Here is a 24,826-nt window from a genome sequence, read left to right on the forward strand (position 1 = left end):
CAAAAACCAAAGCCATAAAAACAACAACAACAACAACAACAACAACAACAACAAAAAGTTATCCAATAGAGTGAGCTCCTTCCAGTGTTATTGGGCCTTCATTTGAAATACCTGCAGGCTACACTGAGAAATAAATACCTGCAGACACTACTGAATCCATATTTTCATTTAGAAGTTCATATCAACCATGAAAGAAGCTAGAATTAAAGGAACACTTCACCCCCTTATGAACTTTTGGACATCAGTTACTAACTCTGGGTTATGTTGAAATTGTGAAAAAACACTGGTTTTCTCTCAGGCCTCTGCGGTGAACTCCGAAACAGGGAAAATTCTTGATGAATTAAAATCATAGGGGTCCACGTTTAACAACAGCAAAACTATATCAAAACATCTGTTTACAAACTCTCACAAACTCCTGCAGTTTAATCCAACTCTCACTTATCCAGTCGGATCATCAATCAGCCTCCATTAGGTGGAGTTGTGTTGCTACCTCCTCTCCCCTTGGATCTCTGCAAGTGATGTGAAGACTCTAAAACTTCACCTGAGCCTCCCTCGCCATATGGGTGAGTAGATAATGGCTGAATTTACATTTTTGGGTGCACTATCCCTTTAAGTTGTCGCCTGGTTGCGTTCCCCCTATCTCCGCCAGGCGCCATTACAGAATAAAGACAACTGTCCACGCATCATGCTGATGTGAAATGATGTTGGTGTCTGATGCTGGAAGTCACTGAACAAGCGCTGGTATTTGACAATTTTGGAGTGAGTGTAGCTTGGCCTGATAGCAGTAACGGAGGATAATGTCGACCCTGCTGAAACACAGATCGGCTCTAATTTATGACAAAAGTACAGAAAAACTGGACTAAATCCTAAAAATTTATGGTGAAACCAGCATTTGTAATATTATTGGCTTGATAAATGACTGAATAGATTAACTGATCAAAACCATCAATTCATTTTCAGCTGATCAAACAAACCATTGATGCACTACAGTTCAAAGTTCTGCAATAGTTAACATTTCTTAACACTGTCAGAGCTAAAACTGTCAGTCAGGTTGCAGCTCTTCTGATAATCAAGTCATTAATTGAGCAGAAACGTTGAACATTGTTGCTTCATTCTGTTTGACATGATTGTAAACTGAATATCTTTGGACTGTTGGTCAAAACAAGACATCATGTTGTGATGGACTTTTGTCTTTCAAGATTTTTTTTCCAGGCACCTTCCCTGATGACTCACAGCAAAGGGCCACAGGTCTGAATGGAGGCCTCAGCATACACGGGGCCCACACCCTACCAAGTGAGCTGGAGGTCGCCCCAACCATTTGTCATTTTCTGAGACAATATGTCGTCTAAACAATAAAACATTCAGTCAGGAATCGTGAGCTCCGCAGTCCTAAACTGTTCAGAGAACACCGTCTCTGACAAACAGTCCTGACTATAAACCCAGTGAACCTGAATTCAGAGTCAGAGACACAGTTGGCGCTCATCCTCTAAACAAAGCAGAATTTAAACAGCGCTCATGACTCTGTACTGCAGGGCTCAGCACCGACAGCAGCACCAACTCAAGGAGAAACGAACGAACCGATGCTGAGAGCAAAGAGAGGCAGTAATGAGGAGCTTCTCATTAAACCCAGAACATCCTTTACTGGAGGAGAACCAGAGATGAGGAGGAGGAGGAGGCAGCGGCCTAAAAAGTGAAGAGAGTTGCTGAGCCAGATTAGATTAGCAAAGACAAAAGAAGAAAGTGTGTGTGTGTGTGTGTGTGTGTGTGTGTGTGTGTGTGTGTGTGTGTGTGTGTGTGTGTGTGCGTGTGTGTGCGTGTGTGTGTGTGTGTGTGTGTGTGTGTGTGTGGAGGGAGACTGAGTGTAGCAATTAGTTTGGTGACATAGTGAGTTTCTCCTTCCATTAGTCTGGATGGGAGTGTTTAATTATAGCTGCAGCCTGCGGCTGTAAAACACGACCACAGTGTTCACACTAACGCCACCGCACAAACACTCGTGGTCAAAGTATCAGCTCATTTTTGGCTGATTCACATCAACTTTACCTCCTAAATCTGCCTAAGCGCGTCATAAACCTGCCTGTAATCACCGCAGCGTGGTCTCTGCCGTCTGTCCCACAAATCAAACCTCTTAGAGTCGTGTCTCGTTCGTTTATTCGCAGGCATTTTAACTGGCCAATCATTGGTTTTACAGCAGCGGCGTCTATCAGATCATTCTGATTGGTGGTCAATCGACTGGAGCTTCCCCCCCCCCCCCCCCCCACCCTGTGCTTTTAACTCTAAATTGAATTCACTTGAGTTCGCTTCATTGCAGAAGGGATTTATTAGTGTGAAAAGACTTATCTCTGTTCACACCTGCTCGCCCAAATTACCTGTCCACAGATATCACAGTCAGGTGGTCCTAATGGGTGCAATGCAGAGTTTTGGGAAGTATTACTGTGGTAAAGTACACACACACACACACACACACACACACACACACACAGACCTGTGAGTGCACTGATAGCCTCAGTGTTTCCACACAGCTTTATATTCTCTGCTGTACCACCTTTATATATCTACACTATGGACACCAGGATTCAGACGCCTGAGCATCGCACCAATACGGACTATAATGACACTGTAGTCTAATACATTTCATATGGAGCTGGTCCCCTCGTGCAGCTCTAACAGCTTCCACTCCTCTTGGAAGGAGGATTCACTCATTCTGTAGAGCATTGATGAGGTCAGGTGCTGACGTTGGACGAGATGGCCTGGCTCGCAATCTCTGTTGCAGTTCATCCCAAAGGTGCTCGATGGGGTTGAGGTGAGGGCTCTTTATAGTCCTTTCTTTGTGCACTGGGGCACTGTCATGTTGGAATAGAAAACGGCCTTCCCCAAACTGTCGCGACAAAGCTAGAAGCATAGCATTGTCCAAACTGTCTTTGCATGCTGAAGCCTTAAGATTGTCCTTCACTGGAGACAAGAGGCCCAAACCCTGAAACCTCCTCCACCAAACTTCACAGTTGGCACGATGCAGTCAGACAGGTAACGTTCTCCTGGCATGCGCCAAACCCAGACTCGCCCATCTGACTGATTGGATGGATTCGTCACTCCACAGAACACATTTCCACCGCTCCATTCGACGCTTGGCGCTGGACTTGGTGATGTGAGGCTTGCATGCAACGGCTCGGACATGGAAACCCATTCCATGAAGCTGCCGCCGCGCAGTTTTTGTGCTCACATTAATGCCAGTGGAAGCTCTGAACTCTTTAGCTGTGGAATCAGCAGAATGTTGGCGACTTTTACACACCATGCGCCTCAGCAGTCAACTTTCATTCTTATGCCGACGACACCCAGCTCTACATCAGTACAAAGCCCTCTGCCCATCTGCCCCCTCAGTCTCTCATCAATTGCCTCCTCGAAATAAAATCCTGGTTGACATCTAATCTACTCAACAGCAACAAGACAGAGCTCATGGTTGTGGCCCCCAAGGCACTGCTTGGGAAGGTTGGGGATCTAATCCTAACCATTGACAGTGCCACCATCTTACCATCTGCTGAGGTCCACAACCTGGGAGTGATCCTCGACTCCACCCTCTCATTTCAGACCTACATCAAATCTGTCACCAAATCTGCTTTCCACCACCTGAAAAACATCTCAATCACCGACTCAGTTGCAGAAACACTCATCCCCTCCTTCATCACTTCCCGCCTGGACTACTGCAATGGTGTCCTGTTCGGGGTTCCAAACAAAACCCTGGACAGGCTCCAACATGTACAAAACTCATCTGCCAGGGTCCTCACCCGCACCGAGCCCTGGCAGCACATCACCCCCACTCTCATCCATCTCCACTGGTTCCCGGTCAAGTCCTGCATAATCTACAAAATCCTCCTCCTCACCTACAAGTCCCTCCACGCCCTCGCCCCACAGTACATATCGGACCTCCTCCACACCTACACCCCATCCAGATCTCTGCGCTCCTCTGACTCCGGCCTACTCTTCATCCCTCACTCCCGCCTCAGAACTTTCGGTGACTGAGCCTTCAGCATCGCTGCCCCCACCCTCTGGAGCTCTCTTCCCCCTGTAACCCACAACGCCCCTTCACTGGACATTTTCAAATCCACCCTCAAAACTCATCTGTTCACCATGGCTTTTTAATTTGATAATCCATCTCATGCCCAGTGTACCATCACACAGTGTCTCTGCTTTCTTCTGTTGTTTGTTATAGTTTAGTTGCTTTTCTGTACTGCTTGTGTTGTATTGTACTGTTCTGTTGGTGCTATTGTTTCCTTACTATGTATTGTAAAGTGACCTTGCGTTTTTTGAAAGGGGCTGTATAAATTAAAGTTATCATTATTATTATTAGCAGTCGCTGACCTCGCTCTATGATTTCACCTGGTCTTCTGCTCCGTGGCTGAGCTGCTGTTGCTCCTAAACGCTTCCACTTTCTAATAATATCACTTACAGTTGACCATTGAATATCCAGCAGGAATAAAATGTCATTAACAGTCTTATTGCAAAGGTGGAGTCCTATCACAGTACCACGCTTGAAGTCACTGAGCTCTTCAGTACAACTCATTTTGTATCACAAATGTTTGCAAATGGGGACTGCCTGGCTAGGTGCTTGATCACACCTATACATGTACACCTGTGGCAATGGGTGTGGTTCAGAATAAAGATCATGTTTTGGGTTAAAATAAGTGTTACATAACATACATGATGTAAATACCATACGTCAGTGACGACAGTGTGGAAGGTCCATACATAAATTACAGAATAAATAAATAAAATACAGAACGTTATGTTAAAACACAGCTGACTTTTTGTTTCACAAGTGACACAAACACCAGTCTCCTGGGTGAACAATCCGGTCTCACTCAAAGTGGTCAAATACCGGCACTTGGTCAGTGACTTCCAGTGAAAAAAGCCGTTCTTTCACATCAACATGGCATGTGGCGCCTGATGGTGGGGGAGAGGCTTGTCTGGGGCACCAAATGTGCTAGAACTGCCACATTACCTTTAACAATGGATACTATTTAATAAACTTACATCAAGTTCTGTAAGATACTGGTAATGGTGGGTATTGGACTCATTTCCTGTCTCTCCCACCATGATGTGCAGAAGCTCTAAAATAAGCAGAATTAAATAATACCGTGAATATAAATCAGTAATTCTGCATTAAGCATTAAAATGATATTAATAAATGCTGAAATTAAACTGGTATAAAAAAAACATCCTCCTCTTCTATGTTTGAGCTCCGTGTTGACCCAGTCTCTCTGTGTTCCTGTCATGTGACCTCCTCTCTCATTAAATTTCATCTCTCCTCCTCCTCCTCCTCCTCCTCCTCCTCCTCCTCCTGCTCCTGAGCTCAGTGTAGAGAGGCAGCAGGTATATTCACCTTCTCTCTCAGAGGGCCTATTATGGATGTGTGCATCTGCCACATCAAAGGAACAACCATCTTTAGTTTCCACACAGGGATCATCGCTCTCTCTGTCTCGCTTTCATCCTCCTGCTCAGCTTCTTTGAGTCACACCACAAATACACTCGGTGTCAGAGGTGCTGAAGGTGTGTTTCTCTTCTTCCTCTTTCCTCCTGAGCAACAGTTTGACTTTCAGATCTTAAGTATGTGAGGCGAGGACATTTCGGCTGATCCATGTTAAAGGTTGGTTTACTTTTGTTCAGAGCTGGAAGAGGAAGTGCTCACGTCTTTTACTTCAGTTAAACCAGTAATATTAAACACTCAGAAGTGAAAGTCCTGCATTCAGATTCTTACTTAAATACAAGTACATAAGTATCTGCACTAAAATATTGTCCTGCACCAGGATGAACCCAGGGCCCTCTGCACCAGGAGGAACCCAGGGCCCTCTGCACCAGGAGGAACCCAGGAACCTCTGCACCAGCATAAGGTCTGACAGTCTCTCTGAGGATTTCATCCAGGTACCTAACAGCAGTCAGGGTACCGTTGGCTATGACATGTCTGTGTGAGCCTCCAAGGATCTGCCTCCCCAGACCATCACTGTCCCACCACCAAACCAGTCATGCTGGATGATGTCACAGGCAGCATAACGTTCACCACGGCGTCTCCAGACTCTTTCACGCCTGTCACATGTGCTCAGTGTGAACCTGCTCTCACCTGTGAAGAGAACGGGGCACCTATGGTGGACCTGCCAGTTCTGGTGTTCTCTGGTGAATGATGGAGCTGCACGGTGCTGGGCTGTGAGCACAGGTCCCACTAGAGGACGTGGGGCCCTCATGCCACCCTCATGGAGTCTGTTTCTGACAGTGTGGTCAGAAACATGCACACCAGTAGCCTGCTGGAGGTCATGTTGTAGGGCTCTGGCAGTGCTCCTCCTGTTCCTCCTCACACAAAGGAGCAGATTTGATTTGCACCAAAGCAGCTGAAACTGATTCACAATCACTTCATTGATCCCTGAAGTTTAACTGACTTCCTGTTAGACTGTGACGCTTACCTGAGTTTGTATTTATCATTCATACTGGTGACCTGTTTGTGTCGTTGTATAAACAGTATAAACTGTTTTGCACCTATTTGCCACTTCCTGTTATCTAGTGTTATATCTAGTTTATATTTGCTAGATACTGTATCTTACATTCGCAACACATTTGCTTTCCTACTCTGTTATGTCAGTCTGTATCTGCACTCCTCTCAGCTTGTATTCTCCCTCAGGAAAAATAAAGTTTTATCTCATCTTACTGTCTCAGTTCTCTACACAGTGACGGTACAGTAGAATCTGATCTGATCTACGAAGAACGATGAGGTGTAACTGGTTCATTGTTTTGTACACAGTGCACCTGTAGGGCTACAACTAATGATTACTTTCATTATAAATTAATATGTTGATTATTTTCTCCATTAATGAATCTTAAAACATATATAAAATACAGTTTTATTTTGTCCTGTAAATCATTGAATCTGGTCAAACATTTATTATATTTTGTCTTTAGTTGAAACACTGCAATTGGAAACATAATTAATTTGCAATGATCTCCTTTTGAGAGTCTAGAAACGTAGCTCGGCAGGTTTCTTTCTGACTTTGTTTCTCTTGGGAAGTTCTGTTCAGGAAGAGTTAATATTAATGTGGTGTACCCCATGGTTTGATCCTGGGCCCGCTTGTTTTCTAATAAGGTTCGATTATCCACAAATGAGGCAGTTGTTTGGTTTATAAAATGTCAGAAAATGGCTACAAACTGTCGATCTGTTTTTACCAAGTTCGACGTCCTTGTCGTCAACCCAAAGATATTCAGTTTAATGTCACAGGAGGAGAGAAACCAGGAAATATTCACATTTATCGAGCTGGAATCAGAGAGTTAGTCAAACTGATTAATCGATCATCAGATTAGTTGGTGACTGATTTAAAAGTTGACCCTTGACTGTGATTAATCAATTAATGGTTGCAGCTCTACTGTCTGAAAGCAGCAGCACTCGTTTGGTTTCTCCTCTCAAGTATTCAGTTTCCTTCTGTAACTGATGTGTGGCATATTTGGCATGTTTTGGTTCGGGGTTAACAGAATTTCAAAAAGTCTGAATACAGCATGAGCAGTGAGTGTGGGTCTGTGTGTGTGAGATTACAGTACATTGGCCTCACCAGCAGCACACATTTGGTATAAAAACCTGAGTTATCAACAATGAAATGCAAATGTTGTGATGGAGAAGTGCGTCACGCACACACACACACGTGTGGAGGAGAGAGAAGAGTCAAATCTGTGACTCATTAAAATCCCGAGTGCGTACTTTGTGAAAGTCTTGAGCGCTGACCCTTCTGCTAAAAAGTTTGAGTGAAACTAAATCCAGGAATGTCTGCCGAAGCTGCAGCCAGGGGAATAAAGCCTGACTGATTTTCTCTCTGTGTCTAACCTCTCTAAGCTTTTCTCTTTCTAACTTCTCTTTGTAATTCACATTGTCTCTGCCTCCATGGCTCTCTGCCTGTCTCTGTCTCCGTCTTTACATCCTCACCCGCGGGAACCACTTCAAACAAACGGTTTCTCTGACACACCAGATCCCACGGGGACCAACCACATCTGAAACTCCATCTATGGGTCTGTCTGTCTGTCCGCCTGTCTCACCACCTGTTTGTTAAACCTGTCTGTGTGTCCTGATGCAGGTCTTTTACACAGAGAAAAATTTAAATACAGGACAGCTCTCTCACAGGCACGTTTCCATTCCAGCTCTTGGTATCAGCACACCTTCCCAAAACTACACATTACATTTATTATCTTTTCTTGTCTGTAATAAAACTGTAAAATGATGTAACATTGACACAACAGTACGACCAGACGGAAAGTAATCAAGGCTTTTTGTTCAATATCTTCAACAAAAAAGTTGAAATTTTGTTCTAAAATTTAAAATAATAGTGATCTAGATCAAATAATCTTCACTAAAAGGTCTGTTTACCTGCTTTTTCCGGAGCTTTCAAACACAGCTCATGGTCTTCATCGGGTCCTAATATAAACTGGTAACTGGTTCAATTTGTTTTAATCCCTTTAAACAGATATCTGCATGTGCAGCAGAATCTGGAGGTTTCAATATCAGAAGTGTTCTGGTTTGTAGTCTGAGTAGTTTTGACCAATCACGTTTGAGCAGCAGGTAAACGGTCCATATGCAGGTATCTGTCACAAGGAAGAGGAAGTCTTGGCTACATCCTTTCAGTCCCAAATATCAGCCCCCAAGAGGCTCATCAGCATCAGACCGACAACTGAATTTGACTTCTGTGTCCTGCAGGGCTGCAACTAACCATTAGTTTAATTGTGGACAGATCTGTCAATTATTTTCTTGATTACTCTATTAGTTGTTTGGTCGATAAAAAAACGTCAGAAAATGGTGAAAAATGTTGATCAGTGTTTCCAAAAGCCCCAAAAGACGTCGTGAAATATCCTCAAAGTTAACTGTCGTCAGATACCGCCGCTGATAGTTTACAGTTCTAAAACACTGGGTCCTACATTTCCCATAATACAATGAGATTCGTCTCTAATGCCTGGTTCATACCGCTCGACATCAGCCCTGATCTTCTGCTCACTGACAGATTTGGAGTCCCTGATGAAAAACCCAGATCGGAGGCATCAGAGCTCCAGTGCTGAGTGTGAACTGCTCAAAAAACACTTGTTGATGCATCCCAGATATCAAGCAAGTTAAATATCTGGACCTGTCGGGGAGATTTCCAAGGAATATGTTGTGTTTGAGAGCGATCAGAGAGTGGGGAAGGGAAGGTGGAAGGTGGACTATTGTATCCAGTGTTTCTGTAAGTTATTAGACTAATAACTTACTCAGAACTCTGCACTATCACTTTTTGACTTTTGCTATTTTCTAGTAGGCACCCCCTCTCCAACACCAGGTTGTGGTTTGACGAACGCTTCACCTGACATACTCATTAGGGTTTCATCCTGGTGACAGATCTTATAGTGTGAAAACCGCGGTGACCTAAAGTCTCCTGACTGCAGGAACGCAAGTTTGATTAACTTGTTTGCTATTCTTATTTCTTATTGTTTATGATTTAATGTGTAGAGCCATTTCATTTGCTTTCTGTTCTTAAAATTTGCCTTGTTTAGTCTTTTCTTGTTTCGATTTCAAATTTTATTGTTGTTATACATTGTGGATATTTTTGTGTGGACCCCAGGAAGATTGGCAACCACTTTCTGGAAGCTAATGGAGGCCCAAATAAAAAATAAAGTCATCTTTATGTGTTTAATCAGTGGAGTACTGTATGGTGTTTGGTATTTACAGGTGCATAAATATTAAAGGGCAACACAACCTGTTGGTGTATTTCCTGAGACAGAACACCTGTTTACTTGTTTCCTACACACTAGCTGCCTCTCTGTGTTTGTCTGTTTTATTTACATATCCAATAAAAGATCTTGTTTTTCTCTCCTCTTCTTCATTATTTTATTTTCTTGCTCCAAACTTTCACGCCGGCTGAAAAGCCTTTCATGTTTATGGTTAGATTTTATTCTAGATTCAGAAAAGCCCTGATGTGGTCTCATCTGCATTCATGACCAGCAGCAGGCATCATTAGCCATTCATGACATCGGGCCGGAGGAACATTGAAGCTGATTGGCCGGGCCTGGTGGGGATATGAGTGCTATGATTGGTGGAGCCCAGGGGAAATTGAGTTCTTATTGGTGGTAATGAAGAGGCCTGAAGGAGAGCACGGCTGAGACAAAGTAAGCATAAAGCTAAAAGACCAAAGAGGATAGGAGACACATACACAGCCGCTATACCTCGTCTATCACACACACACACTCACAACCTCTAATGCCAGCCCCACAAAACACACTCACAGTCCTTGAAAGCATCACACACTAATGTAGCGACGGACAAAGACAGACGAAGCAGACTGAAAGATGTATTCAGATCCAGGAGGAGATTCAAAGTGTGCACAGATAAAAGAAAAAACATCAATGAAACGATGATGATGATGATGATGATGTTCTTTACTTTGTGTCTTGCACACAAACATGTGCCCAACGCTCATGAGTTTACAAGACACCATCACAATGTCTTTGCAGCGATCAATTCAAAGTACGAGTTATTTTACTACTCAGTCCTCAAACAGAATACTCTGCCTTCCATCTCAGGCCCGGCAAAGAAATTTGGCCACAAAGAGGTTCCCTGTTCTGCCAACCCGGTATCACGCCGAGGTCATCGAAATCCTGCACATGGGCAGTGCCTTCCAGCGTCAGACACCAATGAAAAAGCCATCCTTTAATGTCGGCATGATACACTGCTGGTTGTCGTTATAGTTTCAGGGGGAAATGCGACAGGACAGGAACAAAAGTTAAGGTGGCGAAAGTCCAAGTAGGACGAGCAGGAGGGGTGGATGGATCCAGCAAACATGACTTTCACCCAGGAGGCCGGTGCTCACTTCCTGTAAAGGCCTATTCGGACAGGTTAGTTAAGCGTGGAGACGTGGGGTAGAGTAATTATTACCAGGGATTTTAGTCCCGTCCGAACGCCCCATGTCTGTAATCATTACGGCGACTTTTACCTTCTGTAAAACGGTCCAGAGAAAATACCTGGGGTAATATTAATCCCGCATAATCCTCTGTAAAATTGTACATAAATAGTTCGTCACGTCCTGTTTACAACTAGTTTTCCGTGTTTTTTCGATGATGGAGGAGCTTGAAGAAACATTCGGTGTTGTCGGCAGTCGTGATAGTGGACATTCTTCTAATGATGGCATAGCCCTACGTGGGAGACCAATTAAGAAGGTGGAGAAGAAAGCACTTTCCAGAGCCACGAGACTTCTGGTTGTGTTAGGTCGGCCTAATATAAATCCATATTGCTAATCGTTGTGTGCACACAATCCTGATCATGGGCAATATTTCACATTGGGCTGATCACTGATTATTATTATCCTTCGGTTGATTCTTACACGAAGCAACATAGCACGCACATGTCGACAGGGAGGTGACACCAGAGCGTAAACCGAGCTACCAGAGATTTCTTGTCCTGTGCAAATTTAGACATTTATATTACAGACAAATATTACAATATTACAGTAAAGCCAAACCCTGTTCTTTTTCCTTTTTTTAAAACAGACAATGCATGTAACAGGCTGAAGTTGACACGGCGTCCCAGAACGTCAACAACCAACACACCCAGGGTACCTTGGACGTCATATGTGGACGTGGAAAGTCCATGACCAAACGTGGACATGTGACGAGGTCACAGTGAGGACGAGTTGCTTCTGCAACAAAACTCAAATTTCTCATGATCATCCAACCAAAAGAAATCAACATAACTAGAGGTCATTTGACTGAAAGGTATGTCCTTCATGTCTTCACACACAGGACAGCACGATTCTGTCCTCCTCTTTGTACACCTTTGAAATCACTCATTTAGTCCAGAATATGTCTGACAATCGTGTAAATGCACATTACAATCATCTATTAATCTGTATTTATTATTATTATCATTATTATTCTACTCTAATACAAGTTCATGTCCGACTCGTGCTCCGAGTGCAAAGTGTTTTGTCAGACCGAGCTAACAGAGCTAAAGCCGTCATGTTGATGGGTTTTCTGTAGCGTGAGTGACAGTTGGACTCACATCTGATCTGACAGGGTCCCAAATAAAAAGTGTTTTTTGAAGAATTAGTGTTTAAGTCACGTTTGATAAAGTTAAAATACTGTTAAAATTCATGTATGTTGAAAATGTATCTGAAAATTAAACCAGTATTAAACCTCTGACTGTATCTTTATATATAATGTCACAACATCTTGCACCAGATATTTGTGCAGACGGTAGAAAAACTGCTGGACAGTAAAACATCGTCATGGACAAGAGTTCCTTCCACGTAGTGAGATCACAGGAATGCAAAACAAGCCATTTGGGTTCTTAAAGTAGTTTATTTTAGCTTTTGTGTTGTTTGTTTAATGTTTATCTGTCTCCTGTTGTGTTTGATTGTGAATGTAGCTGCTGTGTTAGGTCATTTCCTGTGAGGATCGGTAAAGTATTCATCTATCGAAGGTCTTTTTGAGACGTATATACATAGAGACCGACAACCAGAAAACATACTGCCTCCAGCCGAGGCTATCAGCAGCACGTAGGCATGAGTAAATGAGAAGCATCATTGTGTGAGTGTAATTGGTGAGAATAAGAGGGAGGAGCCGTGAGAGGATGCAGATTATTACAGTGCAGTATGACTCTGCTCTGTATTCACCTCAAAGTGCACATCATTACACCATGACAAAATAAGACCCTGTAATAAGGCGACCTCTGAGAAAAGGATTAGTCTGATGATAGAAGGTCTGAGAGGCCGGCAGCTATTAACACACACACACACACACACACACACACACACACACACTGTGTATAGTACCACTCAGTAACATCTCAGCAGGGCCGTGACACAGCGAGCAGCAACAAACAAAAGACGGACTGAAAGACATACAGAGGACGGACTGTGAGGACGGAGACACAATGACAGTAAACTCATTAACCACTTCACCACCAGAGAACTCCACTACACAACACTGGTGATACTGGGACGTTTATGTCGAAGCAGTCCGGCAGAGCTCAGTGTTGTCCTCATTAGCTGACTGTATAAACACTCAGCCTTCACTCTGAGCTCTGATGCTCAACTCTTAGAAAAGCTAACAGAGGCTCCAGAGATGACCGCGGGCACCTCAGGCTGAAGTCTGGCAACACCACTTGCTCTTCTCTTTTTATGCGTAAAAGCATGTCTCTACTGGAGACAGATAAATATAGGTAACTGCATCAACTTCACTCTGGAACAACTCTCAGATCAAATATTGAATCTGACTGATGGTTATTGTTCTGCTTTGTTTAACGCTGTTCCAGCTCTGTTACAGATAGATGTTTGTTTGAGTATAACAGACCATAATGCTGCACAGTGACGCCTGTTAGCTGCAGACTGGCTGACATATTTAACATATCTGATAAATGTTTTCAAAATATCTCTGGTGACTTTTTGCTTTATTCCTAAAATGTTTTCCATTTATTTTTATCTGGAGGACTCGATTAATCAGTGACTCTGATAACTGATGAATTATTAAAGGGACTCTACGTGACATTCAGAGCATATGAGTTGTCTGCACATGGCTCTCAACATGGAGGTGGCTGTGCACAGCTAGCAGCTAACAGTGCTAACTCCATAAACAGTGCTGGTGGTGTTAACCAGGGTGAAACTGGAGGGTGTGAGCTGCGCTTACGTGACGTCACTGTCCTGATATCAGCTGTAACTGCCTCTCTGTACACCATGCTCACATGTGCGCGTGAGACCAGCGAAAGCACGTGAACACACATGAACGCAGTGCCCATGTCTCACGGCCTCACATGAGCGCGGTGCCCAGAGAGGCAGTCAGAGCTACAGGCTACAATGAGGCTAAAAACAGAGTTCAAATGAGGTTTTTCCAAACAACTTTTTATGTCGGGGCTTCAGGACACTTGGATCACTACGGACGAGCAGTATGGAGATATTTTGTGGTTTCAATGATGTGTTTTTGGACGTTTGAATCTGGGGCGCCGTCAGCCTCCATTAGGTGGAGTTGTGTTGCTACCTCCTCTCCCCTTGGATCTCTGCAAGTGATGTGAGGACTCTAAAACTTCACCTGAGCCTCCCTCGGCATATGGGTGAGTAGATAATGGCTGAATTTTCATTTTTGGGTGCACTATCCCTTTAAGTACATGCTAATAGCTAATGTTAGCTAGCTCTCCTCCTGCTGATGTCATCACACATTTGTTGACAGTGTAAGATTATCAGGGAAACAACAGGCTGAGTCCTCTGACACGATGATACTGAGTTTACTGCGTCCTTTCGTCCCGATGGCGTCCTGGAAAAGATCTTTGTTCATCCCAAGCACTTTCTGTCATCCCCAAGACGACGGTACGCCGTTAGTTTGGAGCTCCGCTTTTCATCCTGAGACACAGCAGAAAAACTTCAACCACTGCCAACAGTGACGTCGTCTTATTTGCTAATAGGCCGATGACAGTCAACAAGGAGAATATTGGCCGATTAATCGATGCATCCCGAACCGAGACATCTGAGATTTCCCCGGCTGACTGACTAACATGATTAACGCAGGTAATGACACATTTACACACATTAGCTCCACGTTTGTCTCCTGGCTTTAGTTTTTCTTGTTAATTAGACACTCTGTGGCAGCTAATTGTGTCCTTGAATGCACCACTCCGAACCCCCCCCCCCCCCCCCCCCCCGCAGCCGTGATGTATATCACAAAAACTTAAATTTGATTTATACAAAAAATAAAAGCTAAAAAAGGAAATGTTGAGAGTGATGGATCACCGATCTAAAGCAAGTGCAAATTTATTTCCCCAGCTCTGTGAGATGAAGTGAAATCCAGCGACTGCCTGGAAGGAAGGAAGGAAATCAATCTCCTTAAATAAATATGACTTTACATCAATGCATAGAAGTTTTTCCTGCAGAGGTAAAGACAGAAGTCAAAACATGATCCCATTTCATGGCGCCAAACTCACGCACACATTCACTCCGTCTTATGCAAATGTAATTTAGTGGCTGTGTCCTCTGCGGGCGAGTGAGTGAGCGATTAACAACCACTTTCCATCCTGTTGCACCTCCCATTAACCTGACCATGACACACACTGATTGGACCGTGTGTGTCCTTGTGTGTTTGTATCCGTGCATACCAACAGAGCGGCTCCCGCTTTAATTATCCCTCGTACCTCAGCAGCTACTTTAAAAAGCCAACACACAGCTTTACCCTGTCAGAGTTTCTGCCGAGGCAATTAAAGGATGTTGGCGTCGCATGGCGGCGAGGACGCGTTCGCTGCACCTCATCCTGTTTGCTGCACGCGGCTCATATGGGGATAACTGTCAGAGCGTTGTGACAGCTCGCAGCAACTCATTTTTAAGTCCTTCAGATGTCATGATTGAAGGTTTCTGTAGACTTAAGCGGCTCCAGATCCTACTGATGTTGTTTTAAAGGCAAAGCGACATGAAGAATGAAATCAGCCACAGATGAAAAACCTGGCAGGTGTTCTGTCGCTGGATTTAAAGGGTTACGGATCAAACACGCTCCTGTTGGTTTTAGGTGAAATGAAAAAGACTTCCTACTGTTTGGATACAGAGACTGTGATGTCACTCAGAGGATAATCCAGGCAGTGTTCTGAGGTGGGGTTCAGACTGACAGTCTGTGTTGTGGCTCATACAGATTGGATCCAGACTGATTTTAGGAAGTCTGTGTTGGGACCTCGACCACGTGTTTCAACAACAGAGAGGACGTCACAAACCAGTGAGCCTGAGGGCAGTAGAAGTGCGCCAAACCTCGGTGTAATTCACTCCCAAAATTCAAACTCCTGTTCCCTATGGGGTGAGACCGGCCAGACCCAGGTGGAGTCAGGTGGAATCCTCATAATGCTGCCGTGCACAGCTGCCCCCTGCAACCCCCATGTGACAAGTTGTTGGAAGGAAGCTCCGGCTTTCTGTGTGCAAGTTACCGTAAGGGTCAGTCTGGATGATCAAAGCAGATTTCAAAGTGTCTTTGAGTCAAATCCAGAGTGACAGAAGTGCTGAGCAGAATCCACGCTGCTACAAGCAGAGCACGTTGGAGAACAACATGGAGGACAAGAGTCTGTAGACAAATGCCGAAATAAATTGTCTGGGGTAGAAATCTGTGCAGACAAAGAGGTAAGACAGACCCAATCCAGTGTTCCTGCCCCCACCCTAGCCAAAGACTAGGGCTGCTTTCGACTAACATTTGGTCGACTGTTGGGGGGCAGCCCTGCCATGGACTGTTCAAAATAAAAGGCACAGCTGCTGTGACATCACCCATTGGTTTGTGGACTCCTGTTCTGAAGCCTTAAGGTGCAGACACACCAAACCGACATCAAAGAACTGGCAGCGACGAAAGCCAACTGTTGCGTCGTCTACGTCGCCTCACGTCGCCCTGTGTCAGCTGCATTTGAACACACTACACGGACTACATCCGACGGCCAAGTAGCACGTACGTTCTGCGCCTGCGTGAGAGAGAGCGGAGTGAGAGAGTGGTACATCCTGTCAGCCGAGGGGTTTCCTATCTGTGCAGCCGAGCACCGCAGCACCTCCACGGACTATTACATCCAGACGGTCCCGGTGTTTCCTCCTCAGGCTCCACTTCACTCAGCTGCCCGATAAACCCGCTGCTTCTTCCCACTTTAACCTGAATAACAAACCGGGGCTCGGTGCTCCGGTTGGATCCAAACAGAGAGCCGGGGCTAGCTCAGAGACTAGCGGAGGCTAACTGGCTGTGCTTCCCTCCGGTCATGCTGCGGCTAACGCTCCGCTAGCCGCTCCCAGCTAGCTCCGGTTTGTTATTCAGGTTAAAGTGTGAAGAAGCAGCGGGTCTGTGGGGCAGCTGAGTGAAGTGGAGCCTGAGGAGGAAGCACCGGTTAGCCCCGGTTTCACTACAGGCAGATTCACTCGCTACAGGGGCGAGGAAATAAAACCTGAACAGCCAATCAGAGTGATCTCTCTCACCGACAAGCTCCGCCGCTGATTCAACATGCTCAATCGGCCAAAAAGCTCCGCCGCCGAAGTGCCGACGGTGCGGGACACACCACAAAAACTAGGCCGACAGACGCTCACTGACGGCCCGACTTTGGTCGACAGCCGACCGTCGGCTTGGTGTGTCAGGGCCTTTAAATTAAAAGCATATCGGCCATCACCATCTTTTTAAGAGACACTGCTGAGAGTCCGTCACTGCAGCTTTAACAGCCTAACAACCTGAATGGAAATTAATAAATCACTGGATATCATCTTCAGAAGAAAACCAGGAGGTGTTTTGCAGAATTGGATTATAAATCAGCCTTTAATCAGTCTGCAGGGCAGATTATGGTGTGAAGAGATGAAACAACAGGAAGTGAAAATGTGTCGTGAGTTGAGTTGAGACGAAGAATGAGGAGGAGGAGAGGAGGTGGTGACCACACGGTTATTGGTGTGCAGCCTCCTGCTGTCTGCTGATTATTAAACCTCTGTGTGAGAAAATGGAGCGACTGTTAAAGCACTTTATTACAAAACTGCTTGTTTCTGTAAAGTCCAAAAATAATTAGCACTGACGGCGCACATGGAGCTCTGCCAACAACCGCGCACACACACACACACACACACACACACACTGCTCCAGTGTGTGTGTGTGTGTGTGTGTGTGTGTGTGTGTGTGTGTGTGTGTGAGACGCATGTGTCCAAATGTTTGAAAACCCACTTTCTACAAACTTTTCCCAACTTTTTACCAGAGCTTTGAACTTCCTGCTCTCCGGCTCCTGCTAACCTTTACACACACACACACACACACACACACACACACACATATATACATAAACAGAAGAGGCAGCTCCACCAGCTCTCAATTAACAAGGCAGCCTGTGTTTCACTGGCGTGTGTGTGTGTGTGTGTGTGTTAAAGAAGGAGAGATTGTTCTTTGCAGCCAGAAGACAGAGATCCAGCCTTCATTCCTGCTCAGATTAAAGGATTTAGAGCAAGAAGCCTTATTACAGACCCAAAGAGAGAGAAAGAGGCAGAGCTCTCCCCTCCCTCCCCCTCTGTGTTCAGGCCTGATTAAAGCACAGATAACTCTCACTGCCGGGCTCCACGCTGCTGGAAGCCAGCACACACACGCACACACACACACACACAGTGACTCATTAAAATCCACACATAACAATGGATCCTCAGAGTTTGGAAGGATTTGGACCTGTTGGACAACCAGCCTCCTCATGCACAACACTCGACCTCACTCTGCTGCCACCGTTTAAAGAGCTCCCACCGTGTGTGTGTGTGTGTGTGTTGATGTTTTCTGGTAAATGTCAGACTATCTGCAGATGCGAGTAACTTCACACACTGTAAGATTTTTTATTTTTTTTCCTTACTCCAGACGTATTTTGAATAAAAATGAAGGAACAAAAGTCCAAATGTCCTCCAGAAGACGGCGGCGTGAGAGAAAAGTCGTCTCATTTGCATCAGGACATAATTCACAACGTCTTGTTTCTAATTCTTGTAGCAAGATTTTTAAATGAGGCCGTTTTAAACAGGATTTGTAAAGTAGCTCTGTCGGCAAATATCAGCACAGTCACCAGAATAAATGTTGGCACTGTGCATTTCTGCAGACCACAGATATTAGACGTGTGTCTGTTTCATCATTCAGATTACATGTATATGAGTTTGTCGTCAGGAGGAGGAGGGGGAGGAGGAGGGGGGATGGTGTGACGCTGTGGTGAGCCAGCAATCGTCAGCAGAGGAGACTGTTTGAGACCAACAAAAGCAGGTCGTGAAATTTCCAGCAGGATTTAGTTAGCCAGCTTTGGGCCGGTATCACGTGGAGGTGTCCAGCACATGAAAATATCAACGGCCAAAATGTATATAAGATATGTTGCCAAGACAACTTAAATATAAACGTACAATACTGTGCAGACTTCACTGTAGGGTTTTAATTACAGATGTATTCATCCACTGAAAGAGTGCGTCCCTGCCTCTTCAGAGCATATGCTACATCCACGGTGGTCACGGTCTTCCTCTTAGCGTTCTAGGTTCAGTCAGGTGACGGCATCATGGATCATATTCTCCAGGAAAACCTTCAACACTAGGGATGTCACGATACCAAAGTCGATACCACGGTTAAAAAAAAAAAAAAATTAAAAAAATCCTAAGATCCCATGTACAAGAAATACTTTATTCAAATATTTGCATATAAAATAATATAAAAATAAATAATAAAAAATAAAATAATAGGATTGATATTACTTATATTTTTTCTTTCTCTCTTTACCTATTTTTTGTTGTAAAAACATTGATCAACATCCACAATAAACTCAATACAACTATTTAAATATTTACTATTTAAATCACGCTGACAGTGTTTGAGCCGACCACAAGAACGTGTGGAATTTCGTTGGTTTCATTTATTGTTTGTCCTGTCCTGGTGCAAACAGCGTTTTTTGACGTCCGTGGTCCAGTTGTGGAAAAATCAAACGTCCCAGTACAATAAATCAAACACACCCCAACTGCTGTGTTTCGGCAGTAGACGCACATGCGCAGTCAGGTCCGGTTCGATCCCGGGTGTGGGAGCCCTTCTGTGTGGAGTTTGCATGTTCTCCCCGTGTCAGCGTGGGTTTCCTCCAGGTGCTCCAGCTTCCTCCCACAGTCCAAAGACATGCAGGTTAATTGATGACTCTAAATTGTCCGTAGGTGTGAATGTGAGTGTGAATGGTTGTCTGTCTCTATGTGTCAGCCCTGTGATAGTCTGGTGACCTGTCCAGGGTGAACCCTGCCTCTCGCCCGATGTCAGCTGGGATAGGCTCCACCCCCCTGCGACCCTCAAGAGGATGAAGCGGTTAGAAGATGAATGAATGAATGAATATCTGCTTATTATGCTACTGATTTTAATTGGGATATTTTCTGATGAGCTGAATGACATTTAACGGAGCGCTGCACGTCTCAAAGGCTGGGCTCATAGGAGACCACCGGACTCTCTCCCAGGGGAGGGGCCGGGGAGAGAGGGAGGTCTCAGGAGTCTGGACAAAGCTCCGCACAGAGCACGGACGGTTCAGAAGCAATTCAGAACGAGTTAAAAGCAATTAATAAACAGACAAAGTGGTGTTTAAAACTGCATATATTGCTAGCAGATCTATTTTCTGGCCTAAAGTGCTCGCTCTGAATGAAGACATGGACTGTAACGCTATGTGGCGTGTACTGCCCCCATCAGTTCCAGAAGAGTCATAGCATCGATTCTTAGGCTGGTATCGGATCTTCCAATTTTTCAAAGAAATGAGTATCGGCGGGTTTTTTTCATCATGGTATTGAAAGGTATTGCGAGCATCGGTTCTCATGACATCACTATTCAACACAACGCAGGTCTCCAGACCGGAGGTTCGCTTCACTCCACTGAATCCTTTTCCTTCTTTGTCTCTGCCACTAAACCTGTGATCAGTCTGTTCAACAGGCCGCTTCTTCATTTAGATGATTTTCAAGTTATTTAATTTGAAGTTGATGTTTGAGGCTGTTATGCAACCATTTCATATGTCTTCCTATGAAAGTAATGCACCCAAACTCGTACATATCCCACATACTGTGAAAGGCTGCGATCACATGACCAATGCGCTGACGGCAGTAAACAAGGAAGCAGTCCCGAGCTCTTGTGAGGACGCAGGTTGGGGTAGATGGGTCACAAGAAACAGACTTTCACCCTGGACTTTGCCCTGGAGTCATGTGTTCAGATCTGTGTGAGCTTTGAGTCATTTTAAGGTACGTCATCACCGTGTTTCTTTTCCTAAACCTAACCTCCCTCACTTTACGTTAAACATGTCACTCTACATTAAGGACTCAACTTCATTCATGGGGCGCAAATTCGTATCATACAAACCGTTCTATGAGAATGTGTTGGACTATTTAATATTAAAGAACATACTGGCCGTCAAAGAAAAGTCTTAAGTAAACCCTAATTTCCAGCCATGTTTGTAGTGACACAACAAGATATTTTAAGCCAAAACACGATCTTTTACAAACTATAACCAAGTGGTTTTGTGCCTAAACTTAACTGCACATTAACCACAGTGATGTCACAACATAAAACTGAAAATTAAAATGTAAAGCAATAAGATTTCAAATCCACTCTCCACAGGACTGTTGTTTTCAGCCCAGTTCAGACCAAAGATTCAAGATGACACGAGCTGAGACTTGCAGTGTGCCAGTCTGCAATATTCTGACTGGACGAGATGGTGTGTCGTTTCCATAACAACAACTATCTGCACATCTGTCCGTACTTCCACTTTTTATAGGCTCATTTTGTGGCTGAACAGAATCTGTAGCTTCTGAAAACAGTCGTGAGTCGTCTAGTAAGAGATGAAACAGCGAAAACATAAAATGACCTGAGCTTCAGATGGACAGATCTTCACAGTAAATACGTCTCAATAAAATAAATACCCAGCACAGATTTATCAGTGCAGCAGCGACCCACTGTCCAACACTGACCGGCCAGTTCACACCACTGCTACTTTTCTCTGCAACGTTCTGTACCAGTTTCGTCTCGATGTGAATCTTTGGTCTGATCTGTTTTATCAGGCTGTGTTAGATTTAGCTGGGTGTACCTAATAAACTGGCAGCTATAGTTTCATTTTGAAAGACGGTTCATTAATTTCCTCAAACAGCAGCTCACTGATGTTTTAATCAAACAAAAAGGTGGAAACAGGGACTTTGTTGGGGACTATTTTCAGCGGCGGATTGATCCCCATTTGGTGCTGCAGAGAGTGTTCGTGTCAGCAGGTCGGAGTCAGAATAAACGACAGCGTGTGTGTTTTCCATATGTGATAAACAACACAGTCATGTTGTTTCACACAGACGCCGTAAAACACACTGTTGTGTTTCTCAGTGAGGTAACAGAGCCGAGTTCCTCCTCCAGAGACGCTTCGCTGTGCTTCAACCTCCTCCAAACTGCAGCCTGTAAAAACTCGGAGCTTTTTCACAGCAACTTTTCCCCGAAACGCTGCGGCCTCTCTGCTCGGCTCCAAACAGCTGATCACATCTCATTTTTCCTGGGTGAGTGTTCGTATCTATTTTAGGCTGTGATCCATATTCAGCACCTACACGTGCTGACAACAGACGTCACGCTGAGTTACGAGACGAGTCGTCACATTTACATTTTGTTGTCGAGCTCAGTCTGGCTCCAGTTTGTTCTGTGAGAGTGTTGGCTGTAACTGAGGCGTCTCTCCAGAGTCACGCTCCTGTTTTAACTCCGGTTTTAAAGAGCGAAAGTGTGCAGATGACAGCGGAGAGGAGCGTCGTGCTGCAGCAACATTTTATTCTGCCATTAAAACCTGCTTCACTTTAACAGACAGGAGCTCAAGCTGATCACTTTTGCCTTTTGCTGTCGATTAAACTTCTTTACAGCCTCCTTTCAAGGCTGCAGTCTGAGTGGAAGATCACTTTAACTCCTCACATTGAACTCAACGTTTAATTATGGAGCGAGAGTAAGAGGAAGTGTTGTTGGCACCTGAACACCAGCAAACAAACAGAGACATGAATAATGGAGCAGGAAGTGCCGGTCCACTCGTGTTTCTGACGGCTGCAGCTTTTGGCAGGGAGGCTGCTGAGCTTCATGGCGGCTCGGGCCAGAATAGTGCTGTGCTACTTTTCTGCTGCATCCATCCATCCATACAAACGGCCTTATCAACACACACAACACACAGCCTGCTGGGAAACACAGCACCACTACTGGGTGACCACTTTAACCAAACTGGGTCCAGTCAGAGGAGGACGGGCTCTCTGGCACCACGGTCATGTAGTGGGAGCAGTAAGTCTGGATGTGATGCTGTGAACTGTGAAATCCTCTTAAATAAACTGCACAAACTTAACTTTTAGATGGTGCAATGACTTTGTTTAGGGTCAGGGGTCGGCAACCATGTGTGGCTCTTTAGCTCCTCTCCTGTGGCACCCAGAGGCTTAAAAAATTATATGGAAATGAAAAATGTTCTTTATTAAAGGGATAGTGCAGCCAAAAATGAAAATTCAGCCATTATCTACTCACCTATATGGCGAGGGAGGCTCAGGTGAAGTTTTAGAGTCCTCACATCACTTGCAGAGATCCAAGGGGAGAGGAGGTAGCAACACAACTCCACCTAATGGAGGCTGACGGCGCCCCAGATTCAAACGTCCAAAAACACATCATTGAAACCACAAAATATCTCCATACTGCTCGTCCGTAGTGATCCAAGTGTCCTGAAGCCCCGACATAAAAAGTTGTTTGGAAAAACCTCATTTGTTTTTAGCCTCATTGTAGCCTGGACGTTTTTCCAAACAACTTTTTATGTTATCCAGCTCTTAAAAGAAACCAACATGCTCCAGTTAAAGCTAAGCTCACACTTTTTGGACTGAACACAGTTTATTCATGTTCCTCAGAGGATTAACCCTTTCACTTCCCTCTGAGGGCTCCCCTCTGGTACCACTGACAAACTTTAGGACATTTTGAGCCAGTATGTGCTCCATCCTGCCCCTCCACACTCTAGAAGCTGCCCGGCCTTTAAAACATTTGTTTTCTGAGGAAAGAAAATCTGGTCATTTCTCTCATGTCGCTGATATTCCAGTCAACAGCAGATGATTAATTTACCAGCAGAGTCCATGTCTCTGAGCTCTGAGTTGAGATGAAGACGCTCCACTGACAATAAAACAACAGACTCGTGAACCCTCCAGTGTTTCATCTTACAAAGTGTACATAATAAACTGCGGTGTCTACCTCAAGGCTAACACACACCTTGATTCAGTGTGTGTGTGATGAACAGAGAGAGAAAGAGGAGGTAAAAAAACAGCGTGCATATCAATGTGTATTTATGAGCCGGTGGGAGATAAAAGGAGGAGAAATGAAGAGTCAGATGATGCTGTCGCTAAGTCGCTGTATTAAAGTACTGAGGGGTGCATTCTGGGACACAAACTAAGCCCTAATGAAAACTATCCTGGAAAGACAGCCTTTCTACTCTCTAACACAGAGACTCATTACACTCCTCCGAGTCCTCCGAGTCCCCCAGAGGACACTTAAAGCTCCATTAAGACAGAGTCTGATGTGGAATCAAACCACTGACACTGTGACATGAACAGGTTCATATTAATGTCACTTTGATTTGCTGTCCGACAGCTCATTAATTCAGTTTGATCTGTTCTATGTTCATTGTTAAACAGTTCATATCTCTGCTGTCCTCAGCAGTTTGTCAATCAGTTGTAAAGAAGTCTTAACCGCAGTGAACAGTACGAACGACGCTACAGAAAAACATCTGATGCATCAATATGAAACTGGAGGAAGCGGGCAAACAAGCCGACGAACTGCTGCTGAATTAAATCAAACATCCAGCAGCTTAAGATATTTTTACTACGTTCAGCTTAAATATATTTGTGAGAAACAGGTTGATGAAACCAGAACTTAAACTTAACTTAAATGCAGAAACACTGTTAGTCCACAATTAAAACATTTTAACACGAACAAAAAGGAGTCGTCAGCAAAGAGTGAGACTCTCCAACTGCCCTGTAACCAGTCTGATTTACACATTTACAGCCTACAAGTTTGGCTTCTGTGTAATAAAGGAAAGACAAAGACATGTGAACAACCTCTTCAACAGCTCACCTTGTAAAAGTCTACGTACAGAAAGATCAACGGAGGAAACTCACAGCATCACAGACTCTACAAACACTCCACTAAAATACAAATAAACCAGACGAATCAGAACTTCTTCCAGCTGAATGAGGGCAGTAGAGAGACGGCCTCTCTCCACTGGCTGCCTGTGAAGTTCAAAGTTTACTTCAAGGTTCTCCTGTTTAATGGTCTGGCCCCATCCGACATCGCAGACCTCCTAACCCCTTAATCTCCCCCCAGGTCCTTCGAT

General features: G+C 44.5%; 2 protein-coding genes across 3 annotated transcripts in view; one reads left to right on the forward strand and one right to left on the reverse strand.

The window, feature by feature from the left end:
* The window catches only part of LOC117249267 (plexin-B2-like), a 266,340-nt gene that overhangs the window by 68,741 nt on the left and 172,773 nt on the right, over positions 1 to 24,826 (reverse strand). The gene's annotated exons all lie outside the window — the stretch shown is intronic.
* ncaph2 (non-SMC condensin II complex, subunit H2) overlaps positions 1 to 24,826 on the forward strand; it is a 302,512-nt gene that overhangs the window by 48,246 nt on the left and 229,440 nt on the right. The window lies entirely within an intron of this gene.

Source organism: Epinephelus lanceolatus, chromosome 23 (genome assembly GCF_041903045.1).
Source record: "Epinephelus lanceolatus isolate andai-2023 chromosome 23, ASM4190304v1, whole genome shotgun sequence".
Classification (NCBI taxonomy): Eukaryota; Metazoa; Chordata; class Actinopteri; order Perciformes; family Serranidae; genus Epinephelus; species Epinephelus lanceolatus.